General features: G+C 43.7%; 1 protein-coding gene across 2 annotated transcripts in view; it reads right to left on the bottom strand.

The window, feature by feature from the left end:
- Positions 1 to 12,691, bottom strand: part of LOC137383303 (transcription factor 20) — a 49,537-nt gene extending 36,846 nt beyond the window's left edge. For both annotated transcript variants that reach the window (XR_010977378.1, XM_068055930.1), the window contains exons 1-2: positions 12,637 to 12,691; positions 12,249 to 12,336 (exon numbers count right to left, since the gene is read on the bottom strand). The gene's annotated coding sequence lies outside the window, so the exon portion shown is untranslated. The remainder of the gene's footprint in view (positions 1 to 12,248; positions 12,337 to 12,636) is intronic.
- Positions 12,692 to 15,256: the final 2,565 nt, after the last annotated feature.

Below are 15,256 nucleotides of genomic sequence, written 5' to 3'. Positions count from 1 at the left end.
ATCTTGGTATCCAGGTACATAAATCCCTGAAAGTTGCTACCCAGGTTAATAGGGCTGTTAAGAAGGCATATGGTGTGTTAGCCTTTATTAGTAGGGGGATCGAGTTTCAGAGCCACGGGGTCATGATGCAGCTGTACAAAACTCTGGTGAGGCCGCACCTGGAGTATTGCGTGCAGTTCTGGTCACCGCATTATAGGAAGGATGTCGAAGCTTTGGAAAGGGTGCAGAGGAGATTTACTAGGATGTTGCCTGGTATGGAAGGAAGGTCTTACGAGGAAAGGCTGAGGGACTTGGGGTTGTTTTCGTTAGAGAGAAGGAGGAGGAGAGGTGACTTAATAGAGACATACAAGATAATCAGAGGGTTAGATAGGGTGGATAGTGAGAGTCTTTTTCCTCGGATGAGGATGGCAAACACGAGGGGACATAGCTTTAAGTTGAGGGGTGAAAGATATAGGACAGATGTCAGAGGTAGTTTCTTTACGCAGAGAGTAGTAGGGGCGTGGAACGCCCTGCCTGCAACAGTAGTAGACTCGCCAACTTTAAGGGCATTTAAGTGGTCATTGGATAGACATATGGATGTAAATGGAATAGTGTAGGTCAGATGATCGGCGCAACATCGAGGGCCGAAGGGCCTGTACTGCGCTGTAATATTCTAATTCTAATTCTAATTTCTTCCCGGTACCTCTGTGGCACCACTAACTGGCAAACTACTGCCCATTCCTTGCTCTCACATCTGTGATGAGAACTCTATTTCCTCATCAGTACCTCATTCTTTAAATAGTAGCAATTAGGGACTCCCTCTGCTTCACTTTCAGACTGCGCAGCCTGTGCTAACTCTCGCAATACTGGGTCGGCTCGCTGAGCCTCAGCTAGGGAAAATCCACTTAATTCATTCCATGGATCTCCTAACTTTCCAAGGAAAGTCTCAGATAGACAGACCTCATGGTCATCTGCCTTAAGTGCCAATTCAGGCTCCTCTGGGGGAGCTGGTTTGGCCATTCACTACACATTCAGGGAAGCTGCAGAGGACCATCACCTGCCACTGCCCTGTCTCTCTGACCTCCTGCAGTCTTCCTTTCACTACTGGGGGGGGCGCATGGGGGGTTGCTACCACCTTCACCCCTGCCAGATCATTACCTAGGAGCAGGTCAACCCAATCCTCAGGCAAACTAGGGACAATCCCTACGGTCAACCATCCTGAAACTAGGTCAAGTTCCAGGTGCACCCGGTGTACAGGTACAAGCATACACTGCCCTCCAATACCATTCACCACCATTTTGGTGTTCACTGCACTCTCTGGGGGAAAGGTCAGGCCTTTTCCCAGTAAAAGGGATCTAGTGGCCCCTGTGTCCCTGAGAATCACTATGGGCTTGCTGGCCCCATTCGAGAGGTATGGGGTTACTTTCCCTTCAAACACAAAACCCTGATAGCCTTCAGGAATCCCACTAGCTTTTCCTGCACTGGGTTGCACTCTTACTGTAGTTAAAGCCACAGATTGTTCTGCTGTGCTTTCCATCAGGGTTCCATCTTCACTGAGCAGGTATGCACTGATCAACCCTACCGATTTTCCCTTTAGTTTCCAGCAGGCAGCTTTTAAATGCCCTGCTTTATTACAATGGAAGCAGACAGGTCTCCGGGTTCTCACTCTTGCTCACAGCACCTTTCCTTTTGGCTGGAGGTGGGTCCCCTGTGTCTCTTGCTTTCATTTCTCTCCCAGCCTTCGCCTGGGTGGCGATCACCTTCCCATCCTTTGTCCTTTTCGGATTTGTGGGGGGGTGGGGGGGTGAAATTAGGAAAAGTTCTCCCTGGTAAACCAACTTATAAATTAAAGCAAACTCATCGGCCAGGACGGCCGCTTGCTGAGCTCTCTGAACCGCTGCTCCTCTACATGGGTCTTTATTGAGAGTGGGAGAGTGTTTTTAAATTCCTCTAGCAGAACTATTTCCCTGAGATTCTCATAGCTGAGCTGTACTTTAAAAACCCGCAGCCACTGGTCAAAAGCCACCTGCTTACTTCTTTCAAACTCCAGATAAGTTTGAAAAGTTTGTTTTTTTGAGGGTTCTAAACTTTTGGCGATAGGCTTCAGGAACTAATTCATATGCCCCGAGGATATCATTTTTGGTCAGTTCATAACTTGATGAACTCTCATCTGGCAACAGCAAATAAACCTCATGGACTTTTCCAGTTAGCTTGCTTTGTAGTAAAAGCGACCAGGTCTCAGCTGGCCATTTTAGCTGCCTTGCCAGTTTCTCAAAAAATGCCTCCACATCTTCCTCTTTGAATTTTAGAATTAGTTGAGTGGGTTTTAGCAATTTTGTACCCAGCCCTGAATTATGCTCCTCCGTACTGGCTATGCTTTCACTGGGGTTACTCTGTTGACCCTAGTTAACTCAAGCCATTTCAACTCTCGCCGCATTCTTTCTGGAATATTCTTTCCCTGTCTCCTGCCTTTCATTTTCTTCACATTCCTTCTGGAAGGCTCTTTCTTTCTCTCTCTCAGTCTTCTAATCCAAGTTTCTTTTGTTCTAATTGTATCTTTGCTCGCAGTACCCTGTCTGGGTCTGCTTCTAACAATTCTTCTCCTTCTTCAGATTCAAGGGAAAAATGGTTAGCCACTAGCCTTAGGAGTTCAGACTTCCTAGCCTTGCCATGTACAGTGATCCCACAGTGCTCAGCCATTTTCCTCAACTCCTCCATCGACAGTGCTTTTTAACTTATCCCAAGTTACTTCACCCTGGCTTGGAGAGCTACTAGCTTCAGTTGCAGACATGTTAGTATTCAATCACACACAACCACAAGAAAACCTGTATTAATCTTGCTCTTTTTTGATTGGGAACAATTTGGTTTTCCACTTCCAATTTCTCTCGTTTGTCTGTGGGTAAAATTCCAGACACTAGCACCCAAATTTCTGTTATGACCAGGTGAGAAAGGTGTCTAGGGGTCCCTCTCAGCCTTCACCTGGTCTTACTGTAACAGGGTTTAATTTTAAACACAGCGTGTTTTGAACTCCCCTTTGGTGAATCCTTTGTTTACCGCTTTCCAATTATAAGGCAAAGAAATGAGCACAAATAGGCTTTCTCAGGTTTAAAGAAGAAAAGTGACAGTTATTAAAACTTAAACTCTAATTCGGTTAACGCCTACAGATACATGCCACACCCCACACTAGCATGCATACGCAATGCGCGCATGCAAATAGGGACAGAAAAGAACAGTAGAAAAAATAAAGTGGAAAGGTTTGAGGCAATATCTGAAGAGTTTCTTTATTACGGTTCTTTGAGCTCATTGTAGACTCCTTTTGTAGGTAATTCTTGCTTTTAGTTGGGGCCCAGTATTCTTCTTAAACCTTGTTCACTGTAGGAGACTTTTCTCTCTTGGGGTCTTTAATGGATTCCGAAGCTGGTGACAAAGAGATGGGAGCAGACAGGAGGAGAGGAGTTCAGCTTCAGTCCAGGAGCCAAGAGCTTTCTGACTTCATACACTGTTTCTCCAATTTAAAACTCTCAGTTCAGACTCTGCAACAGCCAGTTAGTCATGTGACTAAACTGGTCAGACCACGTTTGTTCTGTGTATTGGGAGCAGGGACCAGCTCCTTTGTTCCAACACTGTCTGCTAACATGCAAAAATGTCTTTCTGGTCAGGGACCTGGCAATTCCTTGCAACAGGCCTTCTCGTCTTCCCAGCAACAATTTGAGGTTTAATGTCCATGTGGCAAAATTAATGTGCCTCATTCCTGGCAGGTGGGAGCCTGCATAACAGGATGTTTTTACTATATTAAAGGTGCTTTATGAATACAAATTGTATTTTCTGATAATAGGTCATCAACCTGAAACGTTAATTCTATTTCTCTCTCCACAGATGCTGTCTGACCTGGTGAATATTTCCAGCATTTTTTGTTTTTATTTCACATTTCTAGCACCCACAGTAATTTGCTTTTATACAAGTTGCTGTTGTTGAGTACATTCAACCAGAATTGCCAACCCTAATCACCCACTCTTTGCTTGTTTTATTGGCAATATGGATTTAGGACCAGAGTTGAGGAGTGACAGATATCCAGAACTGATGGAAGTCCTGGCCACTGCTAACAAAATCCAACCATTAATAATTTACCTGAGGAAAAGCAAAGGCAACCATAATAAACAATGTGATTGTTTCCATGGCGATAAGTCTTCAGAGAAATCTCAAATTGTCTCTGCCAGGGAAAAGGACGTTATGGGACATGTCCAGGTATTCTATTTCAGACTATTGCCAGTTTGGGTTGCACAGGTACACACACACATACACAGCCATGTAACAGAAAGCACAGGAACATGTTCTACATACATGTTGCCTACCCTCCAGGATTGTTCAGGGATTAAAGATGAATTTCTTACATACTGCTGTGAGCAACCCAAGAGAAATATCATAATGGAATTTTAAAAATGGTGTGATTTGTTTTAATTTTCTTTGAACAATTTAGTTTTTACATAGAATTTACAGCACAGAAACAGGCCAAATCTCCACAACGACACAGCAAGGACGAGTAATTTAGTGGAAATGGGACAGGAGGGAATGGAGGCCTTTAGATATAGTACAGTGTTAAGTGTTCGATTCAGATCAGGATGCTAAACTGAAGCCACGTCTGCCCCTCCAGGTGAGAGTAAAAGATCCCACAACACTATTCAAAAAAGAGAGTTCTTCTGGTGTCATGGGTGACATCCATCTTTCAATCAGCACCACTAAAATAATTACCTAGTCATTACCACATTTCTGTTTGTGGGATCTTGTGTGCAATTTTGCTGTTGCGTTTGACAGTGCAACAGGGACTGCACTTCAAAAGTAATTCAGTGATTACAGGCTACGGGCCAAGTGCTGGAAAATGGGATTAGGATAGGTGCTTGATGGCTGGCACAGACACGATGGACCAAAGGGCCTGTTTCTGTGCTGTATGAGTCTATGACTATGATTGTGAAACACTTTGGATGGCCTGAGCATGCGAGGTATAAATGCAAATTCCTTTCCTATCACATTTTTCAAACATCTCAAAGTGCTTTGCGTACAATTAATTATTTTTGAAGTGCAGTCACGGTTATGTAGGTTTGATGTAGATATGGCTCTCCTTTGGTTGTTCCTTGGTATGGATAGGAGGCGGCGGCCATTCAGACCCTCAGGCCTTCTTACCATTCACTTAGACCATGGTTGATCTGCATCTCAACTTCATTTACTCACCTTTGTTCCATAACCCTTTATAACTATACTCAACAAAAATCTATCAATCTCATTCATGAAAGCTCCACTTGTTGCCCAACATCCACAGCCTTTTAGGGGGGTAGGGGAAGAGAGTTCCAGATTTTCCCCCTTGTTCTTGATTCCCCCATCAGGGGAAATACTTTCTCTCTATCTACCCAATGGAATCCTTTTAACATTTTAAACATCACAATCAGATCAACCCTCAATCTTCTATACTCAAGGGAATACAAGCCAAGTTTATGCAACCTGCCCTCATAATTTAATCTCTAAGGCCCACTATCATTTAAGGTTTAGGTGTCCCTTTTATTGTCTCCCTTTCGCAGCCTTATCCACCCACTTTATTTCTCAATTTCCTTGTCCACCTTGTCCTATTCTTCCCTCCCCGAGTTGTGATTGTATCTCAATTTCCTTCTGATATAAGGATTTTAATCAGCCATTTATTTGGCACTGGCTCTGCAGTATTCCTTATTCTCTTGGAATGCCTCAGATTGATATAAGAAATATTCCGATAATTTCTCTCTAAAATGTTTCCACTGTAACTTCGTATTACTAATCATTAAAATTTGTTCTGTTTTCTTGCTAGTTATCTGCAATGTGCATTTCTTTTATTTCTATCAAACTTATTATAGTTTTATATAAAAGAAAGCTAGAAGCTGCTGTGTTCTTTCACTAGTTCAATGGATGATGGAATAGTTCTAACTCTTATTAGCATTCCCTTGCTTTCTCTCACTAGACAGCAAGAGGTGAGGGAATAGAGCTGAATCCCAGCCCTTGCAACACCTCCCAGCCCCTAATGCAGCTCACAGAGACATGGAGTAGGAAACATGTCAAGGGCCAGAGGTGAAATGGAGGCAATGACAAGGGTGAGAGGTGAAGTGGAGAAAAGCCAGAAGCAGCTGCTGGGCCAAATTAAGAGCAGCACTAATCAAATGAGGTAGCAAATCATTCCTTTAACCTGGGGGTTTCAAATTTGGGCCCTTGGTGTCCTTCTCCTCAGTCACAGGGACTGGAACTGGTGAGAATGGCATGAGACTCCTGAAGATGGCACTGTGTCTTGTGTAGGTCTGTAATATCTTGTTTTAATCAAATGCCCTCAAGACAGAGAGACAAGGAGCAGAAATCCAGTGCAAGAGTTTATTATGGTGAAAAAGTAGAGCTGGGAATTGTGATCTATGCCTTTCTTTTCTCTCTTCATCCCTCTCTCAAAACCCCCAAACTGACCAGTGGCACAATCTGTAACCAGATGCAGCAAGACCTTGGTCTGATAAGTGACAAGTTACATTCGCGCCACACAGGTGCCGGACAATGACCATCTCAAACAAGAGAGAATCTAACCATCTCCCCTTGATGTTTAATGGCATTACCATCGCTGAATTCCCCACAATCAACATCCTGGGTGGGGGGGGGGGGTTACTATTGACCAGAAACTGAACTGGACCAGCCATATAAATGCTGTGGCTATAAGAGCAGGTCAGAAGCCAGGAATTCTGCAGCAAGTAACTCACCTCCTGTCTCCCCAATGCCTGTCCACCATCTATAAGGCACACCTCATGGCCTTGCATATCCCCCACTCTACTATTACCATCAAGCTGGGGAACCAACCTTGGTTCAAAGAAAAGTGCAGGAGGGCATGCCAGGAGCAGCACCAGGCATACCTAAAAATGAGGTGTCAGCCTGGTGAAGCTACAACACAGGACTACTCACATGTCAAACAGCGAAAGTAACATGCAATAGACAGGACTAAGCGATCCCACAACCAATGGATCAGAACTAAGCTCTGCAGTTCTGCCACATCCAGTCGTGAATGGTGATGGACAATTAAACAACTCCACAAATATCCCCATCCTCAATGATGGGACAGCCCAGCACATCAGTGCAAAAGACAAGGCTGAAGCATTTGCATCCATCTTTAGCCAGAAGTGCTGGGTGGATGCTCCATATTGGCTCTTTTTGAGGTCCCCAGCATCACAGATGCCAGTCTTCAGCCAATCCGATTCACTCCACTTGACATCAAGGAATGGCTGAAGGCACTGGATACTGCAAAGGCTATGTACCGAAGACCTGTGCTCCAGAACTAGCCGCACCCCTAGCCAAGCTGTTCTAGTACAGTTACAACACTGGCACCTACCCGACAATGTGCAAAATTGCCCAAGGATGTCCTGTCCACAAAAAGCAGGACAAATCCAAACAAGCCAATTACCGCCCTATCAGTCTATTCTCGATCAGCAGCAAAGTGATGGAAGGGGTTGTTGACAGCGCTATCAAGTGGCACTTGCTCAGCAATAATCTGTTCACTGATGTTCAATTTGGGTTCCACCAGGGCCACTCAGTTTCTGACCTCATTACAGCCTTGGTCCAAACATGGACAAAAGAGCTGAACCCCAGAGGTGAGGTGAGAGTGACTGCCCTTGACATCATTGCAGCGTTTGACCGAGTATGGCATCAAGGAGCCCTAGCAAAACTGGAGTCAATGGGAATCGGAGGAAAACTCTCCGCTGGTTGGAGTAACACCTAGCACAAAGGAAGACAGTTCTGGTTGTTGAAGGACAATCATCTCAGTTCCAGGACATTACTGCAGCAGTTCCTAAGGGTAGTGTCCTAGACCCAACCATCTTCAGCTGCTTCATCAATGACCTCCCCTCCATCATTATGTCAGAACTGGGGATATTCGCTGATGATTGTACAATGTTCAGTACCATTTGCGACTCCTCAGATACTGAAGCAGCCAGTGTCCAGATGCAGCAAGACCTGGACAACATCCAGGCTTGGGCTGATAAGTGGCATGTAACATTCGCAAGTAATAAGTGCCAGGCAATGACCATCTCAAATGAGAGAGAATCTAACCATTGAACATCAAGGGGAGATGGTATTACCATCACTGAATCCCCCACTATCAACATCATGGGGGTTACCACTGACCAGAAACTGAACTGGACCAGCCACATCAATACTGTTGCTACAAGAGCAGGTCAGAGGCTAGGAATTCTGTGACGAGTAACTCACCTCCTGACTCCCCAATGCCTGTCCACCATCTACAAGGCACAAGTCAGGAGTGTGATGGAATACTCTCCACTTGCCTGGATGGGTGCAGCTCCAACAACACTCAAGAAGCTCGACACCATCCAGGACAAAGCAGCCCACTTGATTGGCACGTCATCCACCACCTTTAACATTCACTCCCTTCACCACCGACGCACAGTAGCAGCAGTGTGTACCATCTACTAGATGCACTGCAGCAACTCATAAGGGCTCCTTCCACAGCACCTTTCAAACCCGCGGCCTCTACCACCTAGAAGGACAAGGGCAGCAGATGCATGGGAACACCACCATCGGCAAGTTTCCCTCCAAGCCACATACCATCCTGATATCCACTCTGCTTAATGACAAGACAGAAATCATGGTTAACAGTACATCAGAGAACACAGATCAAAGACTTTTTTTTTTGAACAACAGAGACTGCAGGGGTAACACCTGAAGAAGAATGGGTTTCACCCTCCCAGATTTTCAGATCGTAAACAAGGAATCAGTGATTCTGAGGATGCAAATGTACCAGGCAGTGTTAACACCTGGGAACAATGGAAGGTCCAGGTGGCTCTGTGAAACCAGACTTCTGGACTTTGCGTATTGGAAAAGAATAATAAGCTATTGATGTTTGATTCCAGATAAATTTAACAGATTTTCTGAAGGCCAACAGGCTGCAAGAAAGGAAGCCAGCGGTGGCAGCCTCAGAGCAGGCCGTACAGAAGACCAGCAGTGGCAGCCGAGAGAGAGAGAGAGAGGGAACACCTGTTCTCAGAATCCTAATACAGTGAAATGCTGCGAAGACTTGAACCCGTTTTGAAAGCTGAAGTTTGCGGAGAAGGAAAAGACCAACAGGATCACCAGGAATTGCCTTATTCACGAATGTCCAAGTCGAAAGTGCTCGGAGAAGTGAATGAAGAGGACATTAATTTTGAAAAGGTCTGGGAGATCCAACCGCTTTCAACTGGAAGGAGTCTGGAACTTTTAATCACAAAGATTTCGCCATCAAAGAGGACTGTGTAACATATGTGTGGTGTGAGGTTTTCAACTATTTTAATAAGTAAACATCTTTCTTTGCAATTTGGGGTATCAGCTACTAATAAAGTACTATTTAGTTAATGGGGATTTCTTTTAGTTTAGTTGTTATAATAAGTCTTAAAACGTGAAATCTTGTGTAATTCTTTAAATTGGTCTGGGGGTTCATATCTCGTATTTTTAATGTTAATGGTCTCATTGAGGTCATAACAATCATGTAACTATCAGCACAGCCCTCTATTTCCTTGTCTCATATGCTTTTCTGGCTTCCCTAAATGCATCATTTGTTCAAAAACAGTGCAAGGATAAACCCAGCAACTACAAGCCAGTCAGTTTAACCTTGGTGGTGGGAAAGCTTTTAGAAACCATAATCCGGGACAAAATTAACAGTCATTTGAACAAATGTAAATTAATTAAGGAAAGCCAGCACAGATTTGTTAATCAAAAAAGTTAAACATGGTTTGCCTTCAGTTCTTCGATGAAGTAACAGAGAGGTTTGATGAAGGTAATGCTGTTAATGGTGTACATGGACTTCTAAAAGGTATTTGATGAAGTGTCACATAACAGTTGAAGCCCATGAAATAAAATGGACAGTGGTAGCATAGATACGAAATTGGCTGAGTGACAGGAAACAGAGAGTAGTAGCGAACGGTTGTGTTTTTGGACTGGAGGAAGGTATATAATGGGGTTCCCCAGGGGTCGGTACTAGGACCACTATTTTTCTTGATCTATATCAATGACCTGGACATGGGTGTGCAGGGCACAATTTCAAAATTTGCAGATGACACACATAACTTGGAAATTTTATGAACTGTGAGGAGGATAGTGTGGACTCCAAGCAGACACAAACAGGCTGATGGAATAGGCAGATACGTGGCAGATGAAATTTAATGCAGAGAAGTGTGAAGTGATACATTTTGGTAGGAAGAACAAGGAAAGGCAATATAAAATAAATACAATTCTACAGGAGGTGCAGGAGCAGAGGGTATATGTGCACAAATAGTTGAAAGTGGCAGGTTGAGAAAGTGGTTAATAATGCATAAGGGATCCTGGGCTTTATAAGTAGAGGCTTAGAGTACAAAAGCAAGGAAGTTATGGTGAACCTTTAAAAACACTGGTTCGGCCTCAGCTGGAGTACTGTGTCCAAGTCTGAGCACCACACTTTAGGGACGATGTGAAAGCACTGAGAGGGTGCAGAAAAGATTTACGAGAAAGGTTCGGAGGATAAGAGACTTCAGTTACGAGGACAGATTGGCAAAGTTTGGGCTGTTCTCTTTACAGAAGAGAAGGTTGAGAGGAGATTTGATAGAAGTGTTCAAAATCATGAGGGATCTGGACAGAGTAAATAGGGAGAAACTGTTCCCTTTGGCAGGAGGGTTGAGAACCAGAGGACACAGATTTAAGGTGACTGGCAAAAGAAGCAATAACATGAGGAAAATATTTTTTCCCGCAGCAAGTGGTTAGGATCCAGAATGCACTGACAGCATGGTGGAGGCACATTCAATTATGGCTTTCACAAGGGAATTGGATAATTATCTGAGAAGAAAAAAACTACAGGACTATGGGGAAAAGGCAGGGGAGTGGGACTAGCCAAGTAGCTCTTAGAGAGAGACAGCATGGACACAACAGGCCTAATGGCCTCCTCCTACGCTGCAACCATTCTATCATCTATACTATTCCCTGTGGTAGCGAGTTACACGTTCTCAACACTCTCTGGGTGAAGTTTCTTGAGCTGCTGGTGACTCTTATATTGATGGCTTCTAGCTTTGCTCTTCCCTACAAGTGGAAACACTCTGTTTCTACTCTATCAAAATTTTTCATAAAGAGAAAAGAGACCCAGTTGTGCATAAAGCAGGCAGAAATGGACCAATTTGAGCTCCTTGACAGCTTAATGGTTACATGTACTGTTCATCACAGTGCTGAGGCATACAGGCCAGGAAGATCCTAGGTCTGATCCACACTCTGTTGAGTTTGCTGGTCAGCCAATAAAGGGGGTACTGCAATTGATCACAATGACATTGGGCTGGGGGTGGAAAATCAGCTAAGGTTCACGATCCAGTGACTCCCAATCAGGCTTGGCTGCAATTCCTTCTATAGTCAATTAGCCTGCTGACACTCTCTGCCTAGGGCTACACACTTGAATAATGACAATAAGGGTTGTGAATCTTTGGATCACCAAAAATCAGCATGTCCAACAATGTAGCATTCCCTCAGTGCTGGCACTGGTGTGGGTCTTGAACTCACAACCTGCTGACTCTGAGGTGAGAATGCTACCATTACCTTTCATGCACCCTCTGAGTTTTTAGCCTTGCTACCTAGAAGGGCTCTGCTTGAAGCACTCCATTAACAGGCGACAGCAAGCCCGACACTACTCCCCAATGTAAATAGCACCATTTATAACCTTGGATAAACAGAATTGCACTGGTTGCATTTCATCACTTGCTAATTCTACAGAAGAGACACTGGGTTCCTTCCCCCTCCAAACCCCATCAGAGAGAGTGACATAGATAAGCTCCCGGGTTGTGCATTGACAAGCCCTGTGTAACATGTTGCTCCAATATTTAGGTCTGTCAGGTTAATAAATGACTCTGCTTTTCTTCAACCTGGTGCACTGTTCCAAAAGCAATATATAACATTAACACATACATGCACACACTCATTATATATGTATATATATAAAAAATGACTGCTTACATTAAATTCCTCCTCCCTTCCATATCTCTGCCAATGCCTCTTAAGACAGACAGCCTTGCACTTAAAGCCGATAAAAAAAAACATCTGCGGGCTGCAATTTGCATTGCCAGCCCTCTAGATGCTAGCAGACAGGCTACCCTATGAGCTTGTCTGTATACACAGCAGTAGAAACTGCATCAACCAACAGCAGTCAGCCAAGGAGCCACTGCTCTGTTCAAAGACACGCCAGAGAGAGAGAGAAACATTGCAGAGAAAAAATTTAAAAGACTTACATCGGATGTTGTCTCTCTCTGCAGTTTTGAACAAGATTTCTCCCTTCACACAATCCTTGCCCCTTCTCCTCTTAAAATACATTAGACTCTGAAATTAACAATATTAGGGAGTGAAACGAGCTGCTGATTTCTTGCAGTTTCCCTGCTGCAAAAAGAAATCGAACATCGAAAGCATGCATTAGAGGTACAGGAAAAACAGCCACCACTGGGTACTTAGGATCTGGCCTCTGAGACGCTGATCCTGATCGGTTCCGATTCGCCCCTACATACCACCCCACCCCACATATCATCTGCTCCCCTAACACATTAATTCACAGCAATCCTTTGCCCCCGGGTAGGTGCTTTTTGTTGTTTGTTGCGGGCACTGCTAATAGCTTGCAAGATTTACCTGCAGTCATTTCCTGCTTCCCAGGTCTTCTTTATCTGTTCCACAGGGAATGTGTGTGTGACAGAGAAAGGGAAAAAAAGACAGAATGGGGAGGGGGGTGGTGGTGGTAGAATCCACACAAAAAAACAGTCCAAAGCCTTCAGAAATCCAGAGAGAGAGAAATGCAGAATTTTTATTAACTCTTCATTCTTTCTGCGCAATCTCAGCAGCCATGTTGTTCCAACTCACAGGGAGAGAGGAAAAAAAACAATTAAAGACCAGTGGCACCTGAATGGATGGGTACTAATCATTGAGGTCCACCCAGTGCTGTATTTTTTTCACATGGCTAAGTCCCAGATACCTCACAGCTGGGGCAGGGAGGGGAGGGCAGTCCTTGTGAAGAGGTACTTCCTCCTGTAAGATGCTGTTCAGCTTGTGCCTTACGTCCTGCGAGCAGGCTGCCCCTACTCTGCTGTGTGGTTGTGCTGGGAATGTGAGAATAGAGGAGGAGCTCAACTCGGACCTGCTCCAAAAGGTGGTGACCAACTCCCCATCCTAATGCGTTTTTAAAAAATGAATTATGGATGATCTAATTAGAAGTGCAAGACCCGTTAGATTAATTCACCATTAATCCACTATAACTGCATTTGTTTAAAATGTTAATGGGTGCCCTTAAGCTGAACGAAAAGGGGGATTTATTGTGAGTAGAAAAGGTACTGTCCTGTCACATTTTTGAAAAAAATTACATATTTTCTTTACTGAGTATTAAAACCAACATCAATTTCTTAGAGGGAGGCAGATTCAGTTAGTGTCTCATAAAATATTCTGAATACAATGCAAAATTCCAAAGAATTAAACCCCTTTCTGTTCACTCTTATACAATTAAAATAGGCCAAAACCCCTTCCCAATCACTCCTATTGCATACAATTCAAATGAATCAAATCCCTTCCCATTCACTCCTATTGTATACAATGCAAATGGATAAAGTTCCTTCCCATTCATTCCTATTGCATGCAATTCAAATGGACCAAACCCGTTCCCAATCACTCCTATTGTGTACAATTCAAATAGATCAAACCCCATTAGTCTGTTCACAATCATCAGCAAAGTGATGGAAGGGATTGCCAACACTGCTATCAAGCAGCACTTACCTATATAATAAAAGCAAAATAACCTTACCAATAACTTGCTCATTGATATAAAAGCAAAATACTGCGGATGCTGGAAATCTGAAATAAAAACAGAAAGTGCGGAAAAACTCAGCAGGTCTGGCAGCATCTGTGGAGAGAGAAGCAGAGTTAACGTTTCAGGTCAGTGACCCTTCTTCAGAACTGTAGATATAAGAGATGTAAAAGATTTTAAGCAAGTAAAGCGGGGGTAGGGCAAGAGATAACAAAAGAGAAGGTATTGATAGGACAAGATTACAGAATAGCTGACCAGATTGAGTTCAATAATTTCAGAGCACCACAGCCTGCCGGACTGAACATTGAATTCAATAATTTCAGAGCATGACGGGCCCCCCATTTTACTTTTATCTTTAGTTATTTTTTGTGTTTATTTTATTTTCGTTTGTTCAGTTTGTTTCTACTGTGCCTACCCACTGTTTTTTTCATGTTTGTGCTTGTGGCTGTTCAGTTTTCAGTCCATTAATACCCTATCTGTACTAATGCTTTGTTTTTCAGCACATCATTAACATATTGTTTGCCTTTGCTCCATGACCTTCTGGTCAACTATTCTGTGACCTTGTCCTATCAATACCTTCTCTTTTGTTATCTCTTGCACCACCCCTGCTTTACTTGCTTAAAATCTTTTACATTTCTGATATCTGCCAGTTCTGAAGAAGGGTCACTGACCTGAAACGTTAACTCTGCTTCTCTCTCTACAGATGCTGCCAGACCTGCTGAGTTTTTCCAGCACTTTCTGTTCTTATACCTGCTCATTGATGCTCATTTTGGATTCCATCAGGACCACTCAGCTCATTACATCCCTGGTCCAAAATATGGACAAAATGGTTGAATTCGAGAGGTAAGCTGAGAGTGATTGACCTTGACATCAAGGCAGCATTTGACCAAGTGTGGCATTAAGGGGCTCGAGTAAAATTTGAAGTCAATGGGAATTGGGGAAAACACTCAACTGGAGTCATACCTAGCACAAAGGAAGATGGCTGTGATTGTTGGAGGCAATTCATCTCAGTCCCAAGACATTGCTGGAGTTCCTCAGGGTAGCATCGTAGGCCCAACCATCTTCAGTTGCTTCATCAATGACCTTCCCTCCAATACAAGTCAGAAGTGGGGATGTTCACTGACAATTGCACAGTGTTCAGTTCCAACTCTTCCACAAGTAGCAAGACGAAACAACATTCAGATGGATCAATCCCCTTCCTGTTTACTCCCACTATATAGAATTCTCGTGGTATTCAGGCTCATTACATAGAATTCCAATAAACCAAATTTCTTCACATCCACTCCTGGGCTTGGAAGAGTCCAGGCCAACCAGGGTTCTGACGTCTGATTATTATCCCGTGATATATTATTAAAAGCCTTGCATTGATTTGAACTACCTGCCCACAAATCCTAGGTGCCATACATCAGGTGGAGCAGGGAAGTTATGCTGAGCCTTTATAAAGCTCTGGTTAGGCCC

This window comes from Heterodontus francisci, chromosome 24, assembly GCF_036365525.1.
Source record: "Heterodontus francisci isolate sHetFra1 chromosome 24, sHetFra1.hap1, whole genome shotgun sequence".
In the NCBI taxonomy this organism is placed as follows: domain Eukaryota; kingdom Metazoa; phylum Chordata; class Chondrichthyes; order Heterodontiformes; family Heterodontidae; genus Heterodontus; species Heterodontus francisci.
This window is presented reverse-complemented; position numbering and strand designations above follow the sequence as displayed.